Source organism: Cricetulus griseus, chromosome 6 (genome assembly GCF_003668045.3).
Source record: "Cricetulus griseus strain 17A/GY chromosome 6, alternate assembly CriGri-PICRH-1.0, whole genome shotgun sequence".
Classification (NCBI taxonomy): Eukaryota; Metazoa; Chordata; class Mammalia; order Rodentia; family Cricetidae; genus Cricetulus; species Cricetulus griseus.
The window spans coordinates 124,820,268-124,839,736 of NC_048599.1; the positions used below are offsets into that span (position 1 = coordinate 124,820,268).

The window sequence follows — 19,469 nt, forward strand, 5'->3', positions numbered from 1 at the left end:
TTGCAAAGCTTTGTTTTTTAGTTCCATATATTACACACACACACACACACACACACACACACACACACACACCTCCTTTGTCCATCCACCTGCTAAGCATAACATGCTCTTGGGGAGCAGCTACTTCTGTTCTTTCTGTAAATATTTACATCTACAAGTTACACAAAACAATAACAACACATAAAAACTGTTAACTATACATTTAATAAACTAAACAGGCTAGATTCTGAATATTTCAGAAAATGCAAAAATGTACTGTCCACAAAAAAAAAAACGAGGCATAAATATGCTTAGTAACTTGTCATGGTCACTTTTTTTTTTTTTTTTTTTTTTTTTTTTTTGACAGGGTTTCTCTGTATTGTTTTGGAGCCTGTCCTGGAACTCGCTTGGTAGACCAGGCTGGCCTCAAACTCAGAGAAATCTGACAGCCTCTGCCTCCCAAGTGCTGGGATTAAAGGTGTGCACCACCATCCAGCCTATGGTCACATAATTCTAAGTGACAAAAAAATATGAACTTGGCTATATATTTGATAAGCAAAAATCTTAATACTATCACTTTATAACATTTTAATTCTTGAAGTCCTACAGAATCTGAGAAATTAGATATTAGCTTCATTCAAGACTCTGGTGTAGGTGTGTTCCAGCTCCAGGCACAGTCACAGCCAAAGCCCCTCAGTGGGCAAGATAACTATGAATGTGACCCAACACAAAATCATAACCTTACTTAAAACATCATGAGATTTTGATAATTTTTAATAATTCAATTGAGTGGTTCTCAACTATGAACTTCGTAGATTAAACACCATCATAGTTTCATGCAAAATGTTGTTGCTTTAAACAACAACAAAAAACTTTCATAACTATTTATATTTAAAATAATTATACTTTATTTAAAAATAAAGATAAAAAATAAAAATATATTCTCTCTATATATTTGTATGTATACATGGCTTCAGTTTGAAGGTAGTGTGTACCTTTTTAGTGTCACATTCCAAGCATAATGCAATTTACATCATCAGACATTACATGTGCTCATGGTGGCTTGGTAAATACAATGCAGCAAGTATCAATACTATTTTAGCCTACCATTACAAATGACAGGTGTTTAATGTTATTCAAAAGGCAGGCAGGTGCTTATATTTGATTATCAGGTACCTCCACACCTTGGTCATGTCTCAAACATCACCTGCTACACTTTGTGAGTTGACAATCCATTTGAGGTGTGGAAAGGCTCAAATCTTGTTTTTTACTTTTCTGTCAATCTTCATAACAAAAACATATAGTCCCTTAGCTGTTTTTTTTTTTTTTTTTTAAATTCTAGCATGGCTTCAACAACAGCTGAAAAGAGAAGGAAAGTGTCCAAAAGGAAGCATACAGATGAAAAAATGTCTGATGACTAATATGTCAAAGCACATAGGAAGGCACTGTACTTTAGGGAATCTATAAAGTTTTGAAAACTATGATTTAAAGAGACATTACATGCAAAAGAATGTTGCCAAATTTAGTGAGTATCAAAGATTGTACCATAAGGACAAAATGTTAGAACTGAAAAAAATAACTCAGACGCATTATACTACAAAAGAAAGTTATGTAGTAACCCACTAAAAGAAAAAAAAATCAAAGCTATTTATTCTGATAGTGGTGTTATTAAACAGTGCTTTCAAAAGTGTGGTAGACATAATATGCCCTGAAAAAATAAGAAAGGCATTTCTAAAGTCAGTCTGTTTCACTAGCCTAAAGCCAAGGGGAACATGAGTATAAAGCTGCTTACACTGATACATTGGTGATGATGATAACACTGATGGTACAAATACAGCTTGGGCTACTACCACTTTTATGCAAGGTACTGATGATGAACAGGACACAACTAAATCAAGAGATTACTACAAAGCAGTAAAGTATGCTAAAGCAATTTTCTTTGTTCATTGTCAAAATTGTGGTATAGTTAGTTAATGATGGTGCTCTGGTGATGGGAAACAGAGGGACCTGTAAAATTAATAGACCACAATGCAATCACCATCCAAAAACTCATGCTTAATGAAATATCACTGTATAACAAGCAAATCAAGAAAATTTATGTGGGGCTGGAGAGATGGCTCTGCAGTTAAGAGCACCTTACTGATATTACAAAACTGGTTCAGTTCCCAGTACCCACAATGTGGCTCGCTGATGTCTGTAACCTCTGGAACTGGAATTGTAAGTGACTGGGAGCCACCATGTGGGTGCTGGGCATGGAATCCAGGTCCTCTGCAAGAGCGATAAGTGTCCCTAACCACTGAGTCATTTCTCCAGCCCCTCCGGAATCATGTTTCTTTCGTGTTTTTGTTTTGTTTTGTTTTTCCAGACAGGGTTTCTCTGTGTAGCCCTGGCTGTCCTGGAACTCACTTTGTAGACCAGACTAGCCTGGAACTCAGAAATCCACCTGTCTCTGCCTCCCAAGTGCTGGGATTAAAGGTGTATGGTACCACTACCCAGTGTCACTTGTTTCTTAATACAATGCCAAATAACCCAATAGCTTTGTTGCTTTAAACAACAACAAAAAAACTTTCATAACTATTTATATTTAAAATAATTATACTTTATTTAAAAATAAAAATATCAGAAAATACTGAATGAAGAAAGAATGTTTTCCTATAACATTTCAATAACATATGCATATTTTTATCAATCACAGCCAAACTTTCAAAGAATTACAATACCATAAATGTTCTGATAAGGTCTTACTACATATAATGAGCTACCATGTTCACAGGGCTTCTACATCATACTGGAATAAAGGAAGGCAGATTAACTACCACCTACTACTGTCTCATTTTCTGAGCTTCATAAGCACGTCTTCTCAACTAGTCCAACCTTTCATTCCATAAGCATGTCTGTCCCTAAGCATCCTTCCCCCAGAATCATACAACTCCTACCATTTCCTCTGCATCCTTCTACCTACCTTTACCTCTTACAATCCTGGCCCTCTCTGGAAGACAAACAACTTCTACTTTCAAATCGTGATTACACGCATATCTCCAGTCTGTTATCAACAGTTTGTTCCTCACTTGTAAGAAAAGCTTCAGCTTCTCAACCTCTCCACTTTCCTATCAGACTCACTCACTCATCACCCTCATTCTTTATCCAGGTCTGGAATATACAGCTGAGACTACTCATCTTCTCTCCAGTGCCCTCTATTCTTCTGATGTTCCATTCTATGTGAAAGCATTGATCAATTTAATGTAAATATTTTATGACCTTAAGTTTTATTTAAGGTCTATTTAAGCTTTTCACACATGTTCAATTACACACACACCAAAAAAAAAAAAAAAAAAAAAAAAAAAAAAAAAAAAAAAAAAAAAAAAAAAAAACCACCACCACCACCACCACAACAACAAAAAACCCTGGGCTTCAAAGATCAGATGATAAAATAAATTTAAAAGTATTTATCATCAGTCATCCTTTCAACAAGTTTAAGTGTACCTGTTAGACACTGACATTATCTTGTCACTCAAAATTTTGAGTGTAAATGAGCACAGCCTCTGCTATTAAGAAGTTATTAAGAAGTTTATTTGGTAGAGGTGAAACACTCAGGTACACAATTCTGTTTGAACCTCACAAGTATGTCTCCTCTCAATAATCAAACCACTGTTTTCAGACAACAGGAAAAGATGCCCAAAGATATAAAATCTAATTTGAGACTCTCAGGAAAAATGATGATTTGACAAAGCAAAAGAAGAAATAACCTACGCAACAAAAAACAACATGAACAAAATGGATGAAGACCCAGCCTAGCAACAAAAGATAGGTAGCTGAGGATAGGATTAGCTCTTTTCACACTTTCAATGTGCTTTTCTTTACAGGTTAGGATCCCAAGCACACCAATTACATTTTCTCATATATTAATAACTAATACTATACTATAAATTTAAAACATATTAGTGGTAGAAATTTGAGTCAACTAAACAATTATGGGGACCATATTAAAAAAAAACCTACAAACAGCATTCTGGAACTAAGAAGCAAAGCTTTGGATAAGTAATTTCTAATACCTAAGGCTGTATTTTGCCATAACCTTGCTGAATAATTCACCTTGCTGCTCACAGAAAGTCAGATCCACAGGCAATGCCTCCCTTACAGTTACACAGTGTTTTCTAGCTCTTAGAGACCATCCACAATCACAAAATCACAATAATCTTGAGATTCAAGAAACAAGTGGTTTGTTTTTAGATAAATTACATGCATATTAGAGAAATAATTTTTAGGACTCTAGTTACAGTGTTGTTTGACTATTTCATCCTCACAAGATAAGGACATTTGTTATAGCAGAAATGAGATACCAACAGTTTGCAGACATGGGTAGTAATAAGAGGAATCTAGGTTGAGTGGCAGCATGCTTTAAAATCTGGATTGTTCTAATATAAAAGTCACTTTCCTCCAAGTATAAAACATTTCAAAGTATTAATATTATCAAGTTTTAAAGTATTAAAATTATCAAAAACATTATAAGAGATAAGGTTTTCATGTTAATTCATAAAAATAAGACATTTATTTAATTTGGTGAACAAAGAGCCTCCTCTTGAAATCACTTGTTTACTAACTATTTACAGTTCTAAATGAAAAAATCTTTAAGTTGACCAGAAGCTATTTTATTAACAGAGTTGGCAGGTGACAGAGCTGTAGCCAAAAACTGAAAAACAAGAAGACGACACGCTCCTATTTTAACTTAGAGACCAAATTTGTCTCTAAAAATAAATGCTCAGCTATTATTTCCTTCATCAGATTGTAAGGCAGTCTCTCAAAAAGAAGGCAGGGCAGATGGAGAGATGACTCAATGGTTAATGGCACTTGGAGTTCTTAGAGGATCTGGGTTTGCACCCACATAGTGGCTCACTATCCAGAACTCTTATTCCACGAATATGATGCCCTCTTCTGAGCTTGTGGGCACCAGACTTCTATGTAGAACACACATGCACGAATGAACACACACACACACACACACACACACACACACACACACACACACACACACACACACACACACACACGGGGCGGGGCACAAAACACTTGTACACATAAAATAAATCGTTGAAACTTTTTTAATAATCAGAACAGCAATAATCAGGTTTCTAGAGGTCTGTGTTTCAGCTAATAACCATAACCAGTCTCAGATTTAAATAGCAAGAGAGTATCTCCTGAAAGGCACTGAAGTTTTGCTTCGTTATTGGGGACAGAAGAGTAAACAGGGATACTGTCAGGTTATCATACGTTACATTATACTTTGATGGGTTACTTGGTCATTCTAAGTAGCTAAAATAGTAGCACTATCTGATCTTTCCTTTAAAAGGGCTTCCCTGGGGTCTTAGAGATGGGTTAGCAGGTGAAGTGGCTAACAACAGGCCTGATGACCTGAACTTATCTGGGACCACATTGTAGGAGGAGGAAAACCCCTGCTCCCAAAAGTTGTTCTCTGACCTCCACCAGCAGGCTATACAAGTAAGTGCACCCACACATGCACACCTCTCCATAAACTGTAATCTAAAAAAATAAAAATAAAAATGCTTGTTGGGGCTGTGAACAGACAGTAGAGTACGAGCCAATTATCATACCAAGGCGCTTCCTAATACCCAGCAGGCTTGCCACACCATCAGCAGTTTAAGGTCATCAAGGCCTGAGCTAGCTACTGACATACATGAAGACTTGTTTCAAATCTATGGAAATAGAAAACTGATTTCAAGTGATTCTCTGATCTCCACAGGAGTACCATGAAATGTATGCATGCACATACACACACCATAAACACACAATTACAATAAGTAAAATTAAAAAACAAAACCAGCTATTATTATAATTGCACCAAAATATTTTGTGTTTTCATAGAGATATTATATATTATTTTCCCTAATAAACCATGGAATTACATATAAGCTATGAAAAGCAAACAAATTAAATAATCTATGACCTTTAGTCATACATAGTCAGTTCCACAACTTTTTTATTTTTTCTTTTGGGACAGTATAAGCTAAGATTCTATGGTCATTCAGTAGAAATCGGGACTGAAATTTAAATCCCTCTGTTGAATCTTACAATACTCACAGCCCAGCTTGTTGGCTTTCAGAATTTACTCAATGAATGTAAAGAGGCTGTATATACATAAAGTCAAAGGTTATTTGTCACAGTTTTACAAGTCCATAGGCAACACCATCAAAAGTAAAAGCAACCGACAGGCCACTTACACTTTGCTACTATGAAGTTACTAGTAGACAACTAAACACCTTTTAAATCACAAAGACAAAGGAAACAGATGATCAGCACCAGACACTGAAGCAAAATTCTGGAAACTAAAATATTGATGCTGAAAACCACAGGGAGGACACAAATTCCTATAAAGGGGGATAAAAACTGAGCCTACCTGGCCTACAGAAGATCAGACAATGGCATTTTGAAATACTAGAAACAAGAGAATGACAAAAGCCCTAATTTAAAAAGAAAAAAGAGCACACCATTACACATATATGGAAAAAGCTGAATCTACAAAAATGAAATGAAAGAAAACTTAGTAAATCTATTTATTAACTTAAAACCCAGAAAACATCATTCAACTCTACCTACACTGATGAACTCTTGTTAGTCCTGGGATGAAGGTGAAAAAAGAAAAATATGCCCCTAACTAACAGGAGGGACAGGCAGGAAGATTGGGTTTTTGAGGCCAGTCTGACCTACACAGCAAAAACTGTGTCAAAATAACAACAAAGAAAGAACTGGGAAAACGAATACTGGAGCATGACTATAGTAATCCTAATATTTAAGAGGCAGAAGCAGAAGGACCTGAAATTCAAAGTCAGCCTGGACTATACAGCAAGATCCTGTCTTTTAAAAAATAAGAATAAAGTGAACAACAAAACATATTCCAAGAAATCTTCTTGAAATAAAAAGTATAACATTACACACCAAATAAGGCTACTAGGGAGCAAAATAGAGGGACAGTAACCCCAAACTATGCTCCTCCACATAAGAGTGATTTCATGGTCCAAAGGGCCTTTAGAATCTAGCTCAAATTATAGTTCCCCAGGCAAGATGAAAAGAATGCCATTTCAAGAATTCCTTCAAGTCAGCACAGGTGTCACTGGGAGAAAGCCCACAAGACAGCATCTCCTTGAGAGAAAAGAGGAACACCACAAATCTAGCCTTCTCCCATGGAGATATCTGCCTTAAGGACTAGCATATTGTGATGTCTGAAACCCTCAAAACAAAAGGACAGAAGCCTCTTGCAGCATCAGAGAACATGCATCAACGGAGAGACACCGTCAGGCACCATTCAACCTGCTGTAATAACAAAGAGCTCAGCTCAGCCCTTGCACTGATTTTGATTTTGTTAGTTATTGTTCCAAACACCAGGTCTCTCTATTACGTTGCCAGACCCCCCACCCCACCCGTAGCCACTCTGTAGACCAGGCTGGCCTAAAACTCATAGAAAATCGACTGCCTCTGCCTCCCAAGTGCTGGGATTAAGGATGTACACTACCACATCCAACATAGCCTGGGTTTTTTTGTTTGTTTGTTTTTTTGTTTTGTTTGTTTTTTGTTTTTTGTTTTTGTTTTGAAAAAGAGAGATAAGCACAGCATTTAAACAACAGTCTGTCCACCTGGGAAAGTTTTCCCTGCCTATCTTAGAGCACTCACTTAATTAACACCCTATATATACATGGGGACTACAAAGAAAACAGCTCAGCATCTTGACACAAGATTAGTACATAAGATTGACACCAGAGGGTGCATGCAATTTCTAGACATATACCTCTAGAAAGTTTTGAGAGGCCCTCAGAATTGCCAGCTGGACTGATTGGTTAAGGTCTTCCCTCACACAAAGTGAGTCTTCCAAGAAGTGGCTGCTTTCTCAAAATGTTCCACTGACAGGAGGGGGAAAAGAAAGGTATAAAATATCTGGGAAGCATGGCCCAAGAAAGAAAGCAAATGAATCAATGAATCAAGGAGGGAAAAAAAACCCAGAAAAGAGAAATTTACAAACTACCTATTGAAGAATTTTAAAGGCATTGCCTTGGCAATTGCACTACAAGAGAATACACACAGGCAAATAAATGAAATTAGGAAGGCAAGGGATATACCAAAGGATAGTATCAGGGAAGTGATGAAAATTACTATTAAAAAGGAATGAAAACTAGGCCTAGTGACACACTTAAAATTCCAATACATGGAGACAAGGGGGAGCTCAAGGCCAGCCTATATAAAGTATCCAAGAAAAATTATAATAAAACATCAGCATAGTTAGTTTCAGCTGTCAACTGACACAAACCTAGAATTACCCAGGAATGGGGAATCACAACAGAAGAACTCCCTCCATCAGACTGGCCGGAAGGCATGTCTGTGGAGCACTTTCTTGATTTCTAATTCATGGCAGAGGACATAGGCCACTGTGGAAGATATCACCCTAGGGAAGTTGGTACTGTGTTTCATAAGGAAGACATCTGAACAAGCCAGAAGCAGCCTGTAAGCAGCTACTCCATGGTCTCTGCTTAAGTTCCTTCCTTGGCTTCCCTAGATGACTGAAATAAACACTTTGCCAAGCAAGTTCCTTTTGGCCAGTGTATTTTATCAAGACAACAGAAAAGTAAACTAGACCAAACACCAAAAAGAACCTTGGAACTTTAATGGGGGGGGGGGGCTGAATCGAAAACTTAAAAGGCACTCAATAACAGACTTAACCAACCAGAACAATCTATGAACTCAGAAGACAGGTATCATGAAACTATTAAGAGGGAAAAATGCAAAAAAGAATGAAAATGAAAAAAAAATCTAGTCCTAATGGGACACATCAAGTGGGAAAATACACATTTTAAAGGAAATTAAGAAGGAAGCAGGAAAGAAAAAAGGAACAAGGACTTTATTTGAAGAAATAATAGCCATATTATTTCTTCCCATAGCTGATAAACTTTCAATAAGTTCAAAGGACAAGAAGGACAAACCAAAGAAAACCACACTGTGAGACTGTTAACAGTCGTAAGATTGCTGTGGAAATCATATAGCTTATTAAAGTTCTCAGAATAGTTTGCTGGATAACATAAGGGATGTTTCATACTTTACAGGAAAGGCATGATAACAAAAATAATGCAATTTTTAGAAAAGCAAAAAACGACTACAAAAACTAAAATGTTTAGTATTTTTAAAAATCTTTCAGTAATCCATCTATATTTAAAATTTCCCAGATAGGAACTTCCTCAACTTGATAGAAGACAAGCAACCACAGAAAATTCACCTCTAACATCACATTATGAGAGCAAGGCCAGTACAAGTTGAACACCTCAACCCTCACTATCTCTAGTCACCATTTTATTTGAGTTTCTAATTACTGTAAAAAAAAAAAAGCATGCACATAAAAAATGGAATAAAATGATCTTGCATATAACATAACCATGATTGATGTGGTGTTTATAGTGGTATAATAATTATTAAAACACAGAACTGAACAGATAGATATACATCTGAACAGAAAATAAATATATTTTATTGTGTTCAGTGTATTCTATAAACTTCAAGATCTAGAAAAAGAAACCTATGAAGTGAACAAAACAAAGGGTAATATTATGATATTACTTTAATAAACTCTGAGTTAATTTGTCATTTATGTAATTATTGTAACTGGAAATGACCTATCTATAGTATTAGAGTAATTCTATTTTAGCAATCCGAATGAAGGATTGTTATACTGCCATTTAACACTTTTTAAAAAATTTAGGGACTTCTTTTTTGAGAGAAGGTCTCATTATGAGGTACAGGTGGTCTGGAACTTGCTATGTAGAACAGGATAAACTTGAACTTACCCAGATCCACCTGCCTCTGCCTCCCAAATACACCTCTGGCTTAATTTAAAGACTTATAAAAATGATTATGCGTTAAGTAGGAAAAGTGGGAAACCAAGTCATACACCCGGCATAATCTCAATAAGTAGTAATGTGAATAGAATGAGATGATAATATGTGTGGATGAAGTAAGTATTAAAAAGAAACACAGTAAAAGAGAATAAAAGGCCTGAAGGGAAATGTATTCAAGTATCAGGCAATGTACTTGGTTCCTAGTGTCCTCCTGTAAGTTTTTCAATGTTTTCTACATTATCTCAAAGGGCAAGTGTTATAAAAAGCAGTCAGCACCAAAGCTTAAACTATTCACATGTACGTAGTAGTTTCTCCCAAAATCAAAGAAAGGAACAGATGGAGAAAGACAAGAAAGAAAAATAAAACTCCAGAAGTCATTTTCCTATTCTAATTAAACTTGTAATTCCAGTAAATTTTAAATCTGATTTTGAGCCCAGCAGTGAATTAAAATCAACTTCAGCCAAAATAGGATGCAACTGGAACAAATGAATGCTACACAAAATGAGACACAGAAAGACACATCACATTTTCTCTCAAAGATGAGCAGAAAATAAATTTAAGTATGAGTTTGCACTTATATGTGTGTTTGTAGATCGTGAAAGTAGACAGGAACCGTGAGAGGAAGAAAGAGCTTAAGGGAGGTGGGAAAACAGCGGATTCAGAATCCTAAACAAATTAATAGAGCAAAATCTAAAGGTATTGAACTATTCCCAAGTATCTTAACTACATCCCCCAAACAAATGTTAAGAGCATTCATAAGAATACAAAAAATCTATCGCCCAATAAAATAAAATTCAATGGGATAAAATAATTTTTAAAGTGACGTGGGTGGTGGCTCATGCCTTTAATCCCAGCACTTGGGAGGTAAAGGCAAATGTGCTTCTATGAGTTCGATGCCATCCTGGTCTTCAGAGTCAGGGCTAAACAGAGAAAACCTGTCTCAAAAACCAAAATGGAGGGAGGGGAGAAGGGAAGGAAGAAGAAGGGGGAGGGAGGGAGGGAGGGAGGGAGGGAAGGAGGGAGGAAGGGAGGGAAGGAGGGAGGAGACAAATGGTGAGGACGTTGCATTTAAAAGTGGTTCAATGCTGTAAGTAAAGCTTAGGCAGCTGTTCCAATAGAAGTCTGGAAGATAGCAAGACGGAGTAATTCCAGTGCTGTATGCCCTACTGAAGAGGTTTCAGAGGAGAACAATATTAATAATTGGGGTAGAAGCCATTTATATGGTATGTTGGCAAGAATCTGACTGCCTTCTGCCTTTGTCCTAAGAACTTTTCTAAGGCAAAATTAAAAATAATTTCTTTGGCAGATTCAAGAGAACATATGTTTAATCAGTGGTATGGTTATTACTGATAGCTCTTGTGTAAAACTGCAATAAGAATAACAAGTGGAACAGGAAAGATTACAAACTGTACAGTTTGGAGAGAAAAAGTGCAATAGGAAGCTTAAGTTGGAAGACAGGTGCAGAAAGACTGTAACATTAAGGAGATTGATGCTATTAAAGGAGAGGCCTACTCTGCACTGGAACAAAGGGAAGTGCCCTCAGGGCCAGAGCCCATGCCACGAAGCTAACTCATTAAAAGAAAAGGCCTAGAGTTTCAGCTCCTAGAAAATAACAGCACACTAAAGCTTTTGCTAATATGACGCAAGAGGACAAGAGTACATCCCAAGCTGGCAGTCAAACCTGGCAGTGTCATTTATATGATTATGGCTTTGGAAGTATAAAAAAATTAAATGTATTGTGCTTTCCAATTTTGTGGTTTTATGGGTTTGTGCATGTATTTCTTGTGATTTTTCTTTTTATTATTGTCTTCACCTGTTTTCTAAATAGAGGAAGAGAGGGGGTGGAATTAGGTAGGTGGGGAGGGTCTGGGAGGAGTTGGGGGAGAAGAAATGGTTAGAATGTATTGCATGAAAACGTTTCTTTTTAGTAGAAAAAACATGAAAAATAATAAAATAGAAAAAAGAAATTTGTCCCTGTTTGCCGATTGAACAGTTTCTTGGCATTAAATTGATTAGAATGATTGCTGATACTGGTAGTTTGTATCGTCTTTCCTCTCTGATCTGTAAAACAATTTTGTTTTCTTTAAGCATCCACTTTTCCTTTCATGGATTTTTCTATTTAACTGATTTGCATATTTCTTTTGATTATTTTTTTCTACTGTCTTTAAGGTAAATGTTCAGGTTATTTGGTGTATTTATTTGTTTATTTAAATTCTTGTGTTTTGGGGGATTAAACAATGTTCTCCCAGTGAACTTCAGTCCAACATATTTAATTTTTTCACACAGGTGTGTAATTTTTCTTCATAAGTGTTGCTTTGCTGATATTTTACATATTTTCATGTAATTTTTAATTTGTGTGTGTATACAGTCACAAACAAGTACAGAGGTCAAAGGACAACTTGTGGGAGTTGGTGATTTCCTTCTATTTTATGGGTCTTGGGAGTTTGAAGGTTATCAGGCTTAGCAGCAGTTGCTTTTACCTTCTGAGCATCTTACTGGCCCTTTGCTTTGATATTTTTCAATTAAAAATATTTGCCAGTCTCCCTTTGGTATTTTTCTTTGATCCATAGTTGAAGAGTGTTGTTTGATTTCTAAGTATTTATTGGGTTCACAGTTTATTTTCTATCAATTTCTTAATTACTTCCATTGTATCTTAGGAGAGTTTGGTACTTACAAGTGACCATTTAAATTTGCATTATGTTTACTAAAATATTCTATATCCTTTTTAGATGAGCTTTTGAAATGGGCTCACTGTGTAGCTCATGCTGTCCTTGAACTCTCTAGGGCTGGTTTAACCCCCTTTATGTTAGTTCTCCTTGACAAAGATGTCTCATGACTCCGGCATTTTCAACACACTGGGGTCTCTGCAGCAACCTAGGCTTTATTTTCATGGCTTCATGCAATGAATGACCTTTCAGGACCTCCTTCCAGCAACTCCAGAACTCCCAAATGTTGCTGGCATTAGCCCTCTGGAATCATGAAGAGTCATGACCTCCCCTCCGATCCCCTCTTTGCCAGTAAGACAAAAAAGAAAAAGAAAGTTAAACAAAGCAATACAAGACAAAAAGTCTTAAAAAAAAAAAAAAAAAAAAAAACATTGGGTTTGTTTTGTGTTGGCCATCTACTTTTTTTTTTTTTTTTTTTTTTGAGACAGGGTTTCTCTGTGTAGCCTTGTAGAGCAGGCCTGCCTCTGCCTCCCAAGTAAAGGATTAAAGGCATGTACCACCACTGCCTGGCCAGCCATCTACTCTTAAGTGTGATTAATATACCCAGTGAGATTCCATTGGAAAAAATTGATTTTTCCTTTGCAAGTGGTTGTCAACTGCAGATAGCTTCTTGGTTAGGGTTGGGAGCCCATGTCAACTTCGCCCTCTCAGAGCTGGGACCTGGTCTGCCTTAAGCCTGTGTAGGCCCTATGCATGTTGCCAGTCTGAGTTCATATGTGGTCACTCTTACTGTGTCTGGAAGAGCTTCCTAGTATCATACATACCCTCTGGCTTACACACTTTCTGCCTCCTCTTCACATAGATTCCTGAGCCCTGAGGGAAGGGATTTGATGAAAACATCCCATTTAGGACTCAGTGTTACAAAATCTTTCACTATGCACATTCTTGAAAGAAACAAACTGCTAAAGCTTGCTCAGGAAAAAAACAGATATCCTAAATAACCTTGCAGGCATTGGTGTGACTGAAATACACTTTAAAACCCGGGGAAGGGGGGTGACCACGACCTCATGGGCAAAGACTTTCCTGGAGAATGTCTTCAAATAAATAGCTGAAATGGAAACAACAGCAACTCTATTCATTTTTTCCAAGTTAAATTCATTCTATGTATCAGTATCTGATACTAAAACCAAAAAAGAACATTGGAAAAAAAGAAATTTACACCAAATATCCCCTGTAAACATATATGCAATCACTCAAAACAAAAACTGAGCAATCATTGGAAGGCAGAGGCAGGCAGATCTCTGAGTTTGAGGACAACTTGGTCTACAGAGCAAGTTCCACGACAGCCAGGCTACACAGAGATAGCCTGTCTGAAAAAAAACAAATACAAACAGAAACCAAATACAAAAAAATTGAGCAAACAGAATCCACTAGTGTACTGAAAACCATTAGACAAATAAATGGGGTTTATCTCAAGAATGTAAGGATTGGTGCAATTTAGTATGGTAGTACACATACCTACGACCCCAGAGAAAAGATCATCAGAATTCAATACTGGCTTAGGTTACTTATTGAATTTAAGGCCAACTTGAGCTATACAAGACCTTGCCTTTAAACAAGCAAACAAGAAAATACTCAAATAGACTATTATCCATCATGATATTTTTTTAGGATGGGGGGAAAAACATAATATTTACAGACAGAAAGCACCTACCAAAAAAAATGCCAACATCTAACCAAAACTCAGAAAAATACAAAAACTGGGGTTAGAAAGATTACTCAGTGGTTAAGAGTACTGGCTGCTTTTCCAGAGCCCCCAAATTTGGTTCCCAGCACCCATATGGTAGCTCACAATTGTCTGTAACATCTAACTCCAGTTCTAGGGAATCTTTTTCTTCTGACATATGTGTGTACCAGGCACACATGTGGTATGCCCAAACATGGGTGTAGGCAAAATACCACACAAATAAAAAACATTTTAAAAACTGCTTAAAAAATACAAGAGAAGTTCTTCAGTCTAGTAAAGGGAATCTACAAAACCCCATAATATAACACTTAAATATTCAGTGCTTTTCTTCTAAGATGAGGAATGACACAATACTCATTGTCTACCTAATGCCTATTGGAAGTTTATGGCATGATCAGCAGGCAGAAGGAAGGGAAGGAATGAAAGCAATGGGGGAAAAGACAGACAGACAGAGACACACAGAAAGGGGGGTTGGGAAAAAAAAAACTAATCTGAACTTATCTCTGAAAAGGTAACAATTCATTTTCCAGTGGTTTGTGACAACTTGCCACACACTTGCTATGCAGCTCTGAGTGCTTAGAATTATCAAGCTCCGTGCACCACTACAGCCAACTTGAATCTCCTTTTTCACTTGGCACATAGTTCAATAGCATAATCCTGAATTCTAATCACACCTACTATTTCCTATCTAACAATTTGTAACAGGGCTGTAGCCCAGTGGTAAAGCACCAGCCTAGCATACACCAGACCCTAGTTTAATCTACAAAACTTGTACACGTGCAGGCAGAGGGTGTGTGTGCGTGTGTGTGTGTGTGTGTGTGTGTGTGTGTGTGTGTGTGTGTGTGTGTGTGTGTGTGTGTGTGTGTGTGTGAGAGAGAGAGAGATTAAATATCATAACCAAACAAACCTTTAAGTCTTCTATTTACAGAATCGGCATTCAAAGAATTCAAACTTAGTAAGAGAGTGACCTCCAGTTCTGACTAAGCACATCCTAGTTAATCAGCATTGTGAAATGAAGAAAATCCAATCATGGCTCTCAAACATTTGTGAGTTTCATGATAATCTGATGGGTCTTGTTTCAACACACTCTAATATGAACTTCAGAGCCCCTGATTCAGCACAGCTGGGATAGAGTTAGACGATGCATATTTCTAACAAGTTCCCACAAGATAATGATGTTGGGGGTGGAAGATTACACTCTGAGAACCACCAGTTTAAAAACCACTCCGCTAAGGCTGTACAGCTCATAGAATGTGGTCCTCTATAATCACAAATCTTCAGAGTAAACATCTGGAAACTTCCAAAGCAATCTGGTAGTAATTTGGTGCAACCAAAGGTTTAAAACATGTGGTCTTGTATTTTCTATCTTTTTTACTTAATTTTCTAGTAACATTTTTATTGTAGTTGACAAAGGTATAGTCATAAAATTATTAAAATTAACATTTATAAAAATGTTCTTCAAAGTAAGGCTGGGCATTGGTGGCACACACCTTTAATCCCAACACTCGGAGGCAGAGGCAGGAGGATCTCTGTGAGTTTGAGGCCAGCCTGGTTTTCAAAGCAAGTGCCAGGATAGGCTCCAAAGCTACACGGAGAAACCCTGCCCCCTCCTCCAAAAAAAGAAAAAAAAAGAAAAGAAAAAAATATTCTTCAAAGTATATGGAGAATATCCATGTCTCTGGCATTTTTATGCATGCCTCATTAATTTTGACTCATTAAGAACATACAAGTGAGCAGGCGATGGTGGCCCACGTCTTTAATCCCAGCATGTGGGAGGCAGAAGCAGGAGGATCTCAAGAGGCAGAAGGATCTCTGTGAGTTCAAGGCCAGCCTAGTTTACAGAGTGAGTTCCAGGGCAGCCATGGCTACACAGAGAAACTCTGTCTCAAAAAAAAAAAAAAAAAAAAAAAAAAGAAAGAAAGAAAGAAAAAAAAAAGTTCTAGCTTGAAATAGTTACATTATTATACTTTGTTCTTTCTGTTAAATTTAAGGATATTTATCAAGAAAATTAAGTGTCCATTTGCAATAAATTCCCTTTAGACTGAAGAACAGGGTAGAGATTTTTCTCTCCTGAAAAAACAGCTGATACATTTTAAGTGACTCAGAACTGAATCATCCACAGCTTCTTTTTTATTGTAATTACCTAGGAGGTATATGAGGGCAAGGCAGGAGTAAGGGACTTTAATTCAAGTCCCTTGTAATGTAATGAGTTACATTACAAGAATAGATGGAAACTGAAAGCAATCCCACTGTGTGGAAATGTCATAAGCTTTATCACTCTGAACAATTTGACTTATAGATCAACATTTGAAAAACCTATCATGTTACTTTAACATTAACTTGAACCACTTGATAAAGTAATAAATATCTGCCCTTTTTTACTATATCCAACTTTCTGAAACCTTGTTTTGAGTCAAGTATTTCCTAATGCTAGGTAGCCAAGAACATAATCTTCAACACTGACATTACTTTTAGAAAGGTGACACAAACAACATCCATGTTATTTAGTCAAATCATTTACTCAACAGAAAAATGAGCAGAAGATTCAAAGCAATAGGCAACTTATTGCCATTTGGTTGTTTAAGAAAATGACTTATTTGATGGTTAATTTATGCTTTGATTTATAGTTGTTCCTGAAATTATCTTTCACTCCTTTAACACTAAGAGTAGACAGATAACCCTATACAGTGTAGCAAGGCCTACATTTAAAAACAACCAAAACTTATTGTGGTCTGGGGAGATGGCTTAGTGGGCAAGTGCTGAACAATCTGCAGACAAATTTGGACCCTCAGGATACTTTACAAAAAGCCAGTTGTGGTCATGTGTGCCTGTAACCACAATGCTTGGGAAAGCAGAGGAGGGTGACTTGGCCTGTTAGCTGGTCAAGTCACCCTAAGCAAAATAAAGGGAGCTCTGTGTCCAGGAAGACACCTTGTCCTGAGGGGATAAGGTGCAGAGTGGTAGCACCGGACACCTGACACCATTCTCTAGCTTCTATTCGGGTTCAGGCACACTCAAACACACCCGCTACAAACACAAATAAAGAATTCTGAGGCGGATCTCAGTGCGTTTGAGGCCAGCCTGGTCTACAGAGTGAGTTCCAGGACAGCCAGAACTACATAATGAGACCCTTTCTTGAAAAACCAAAAATTGCCGGGCGTTGGTGGCGCATGCCTTTAATCCCAGCACTTTGGAGGCAGAGACAGGCGGATCTCTGTGAGTTCGAGGCCAGCCTGGTCTCCAGAGTGAGTTGTCAGGATAGGTTCCAAATCTACATAGAGAAACCCTGTCTCGAAAAACCAAAACCAAAACCAAAAAACAAAAGAAAAACCAAAAATTTAAAGAATTGTAAGTAAGAATTGTATTACTGTGTGGTGGTTTGAACGAGATTGGTCATATATTTAAATGTGTATTTCCCAATTGGTAGACTGTTTAGGAAAGGTATGGACTTTCTGGAGGAGTTGTCACTGGAGATGGGATTTGAGGTTACAAAAGTCCACAACACGCTCAGGCGCTCTCTCTCTCTCTCTCTCTCTCTCTCTCTCTCTCTCTCTCTCTCTCTCTCTCTCTCTCCTCCCTCTCCTCTCCCTCTCCTCTCCTCTTCTCTCCTCTCCCTGCAACTTGTTGATTAAACTCTCAGCTACTGCTCTACACCAGTGCCATGCCTGTCTGCTTGCCTACCAGCCACTATTCTTTCAACAATGACAGAAATGGACTAACCCTCTGAAACTGTAAACAAGCCTCCAATTAAATGCTTTCTGTTATAAGTTGCCTTAGCCATGATGTCTCTTCACAGCAACAGAACAGTGACTAAGGCACACTAGTTGTGAAAAAAGATGAAGAGCATAAGGTACATCCAGTAGACTACCTGACTCACCAGGTGTGATGGTTTGAATGAGAGCAGCCCCTACAGGTTCATGTTTCAGCACTTCCCCTCTACTTGACAGAACTGTTTCAGAATGTTCTGGACATGCCCAGAAACCAGTCTCCTAGGTGATTCTAGATCCTGTCAAAGTGACAATCAGCCTTAACCAAACACACTCCATTATCAATATTATGTCATACTCTTAAAGTATTTTTACAACTTTTTATAATCTTACAACTATATCAAACCAAAATGTGTCAAAGCCTTCATGAGTTTTATAACAGAAAAACAAAGATTCTCAAATAATAAGCATTTGATCTAGGGAATCTTTAAATCTCTAAATAAATAAATAAATAAACTGGAATTACATTAAATAGTGCACATTTTGACTCTCTACCCTTTGAATGGGACCTGATATTTAATATATTAAAACTCAAGGTAGGGCCAGGTGTTGTTGGCGCACGCCTTTGGCGCACGCCTTTAATCCCAGCACTCAGGAGACGGAGGCAGGCGGATCTCTGTGAGTTCAAGGCCAGCCTGGTCTCCAGAGCAAGTACCAGGATAGGCTTCTAAAGCTACACAGAGAAACCATGTCCAAAAAAAAAAAAAAAAAAAAAAAAAAAAAAAAAAAAAAAAAAAAAAAAAAAAAAAGCCTCAAGGGAGAAGAGGGAGTACAGAACACTTATATTGAGTGCAGAACAGTTACTTTCATTGTCGTGACTGTGGCAATGGTTTTACAGGTGCACACAAATGCCAACGCTATCCAATTACATAACTTAATATGTATACTATGTCAAGTACACATGAATAAATTTATTAAATACTAAATTCTGGTTTAAATAGGTGATTATAAACAATATAGGTATATGTTGTTAATTCTTTAAAAACTCCACATAGTACTCCAAAGTATACCGAACTAAGAATGTAAGAACCTTGAATTTTAAGGGATTGAGGGTGATAAGTGGGTGACTCTGAAGGTCATTTAGAATTTTAGTACTACCGGGCAGTGGTGGCGCATGCCTTTAATCCCAGCACTCAGGAGGCAGAGGCAGGCAAAAATCTGAGTTCAGGCCCAGCCTGGTCTACAAGAGCTAGTCCCAGGACAGCCTCCAAAGCCACAGAAAAACCCTGTCTCGAAAAACCAAAAAAAAGAATTTTAGTACCAAGTTACCACTGAACACATGTATTGTAGAGTAAAACAGTCAGTTGTGGATGATCCAGATATCTGATGCCAGGCAGAAACCACTGTATGTATGTATGTATGTATGTATGTATACACACACACACACACACACACACACACACACACACACACACACACA

General features: G+C 37.3%; 1 protein-coding gene across 2 annotated transcripts in view; it reads right to left on the reverse strand.

Annotated features, from left to right (window-relative positions):
- Nucleotides 1-19,469, reverse strand: part of Epc2 (enhancer of polycomb homolog 2) — a 98,652-nt gene that overhangs the window by 67,097 nt on the left and 12,086 nt on the right. The window lies entirely within an intron of this gene.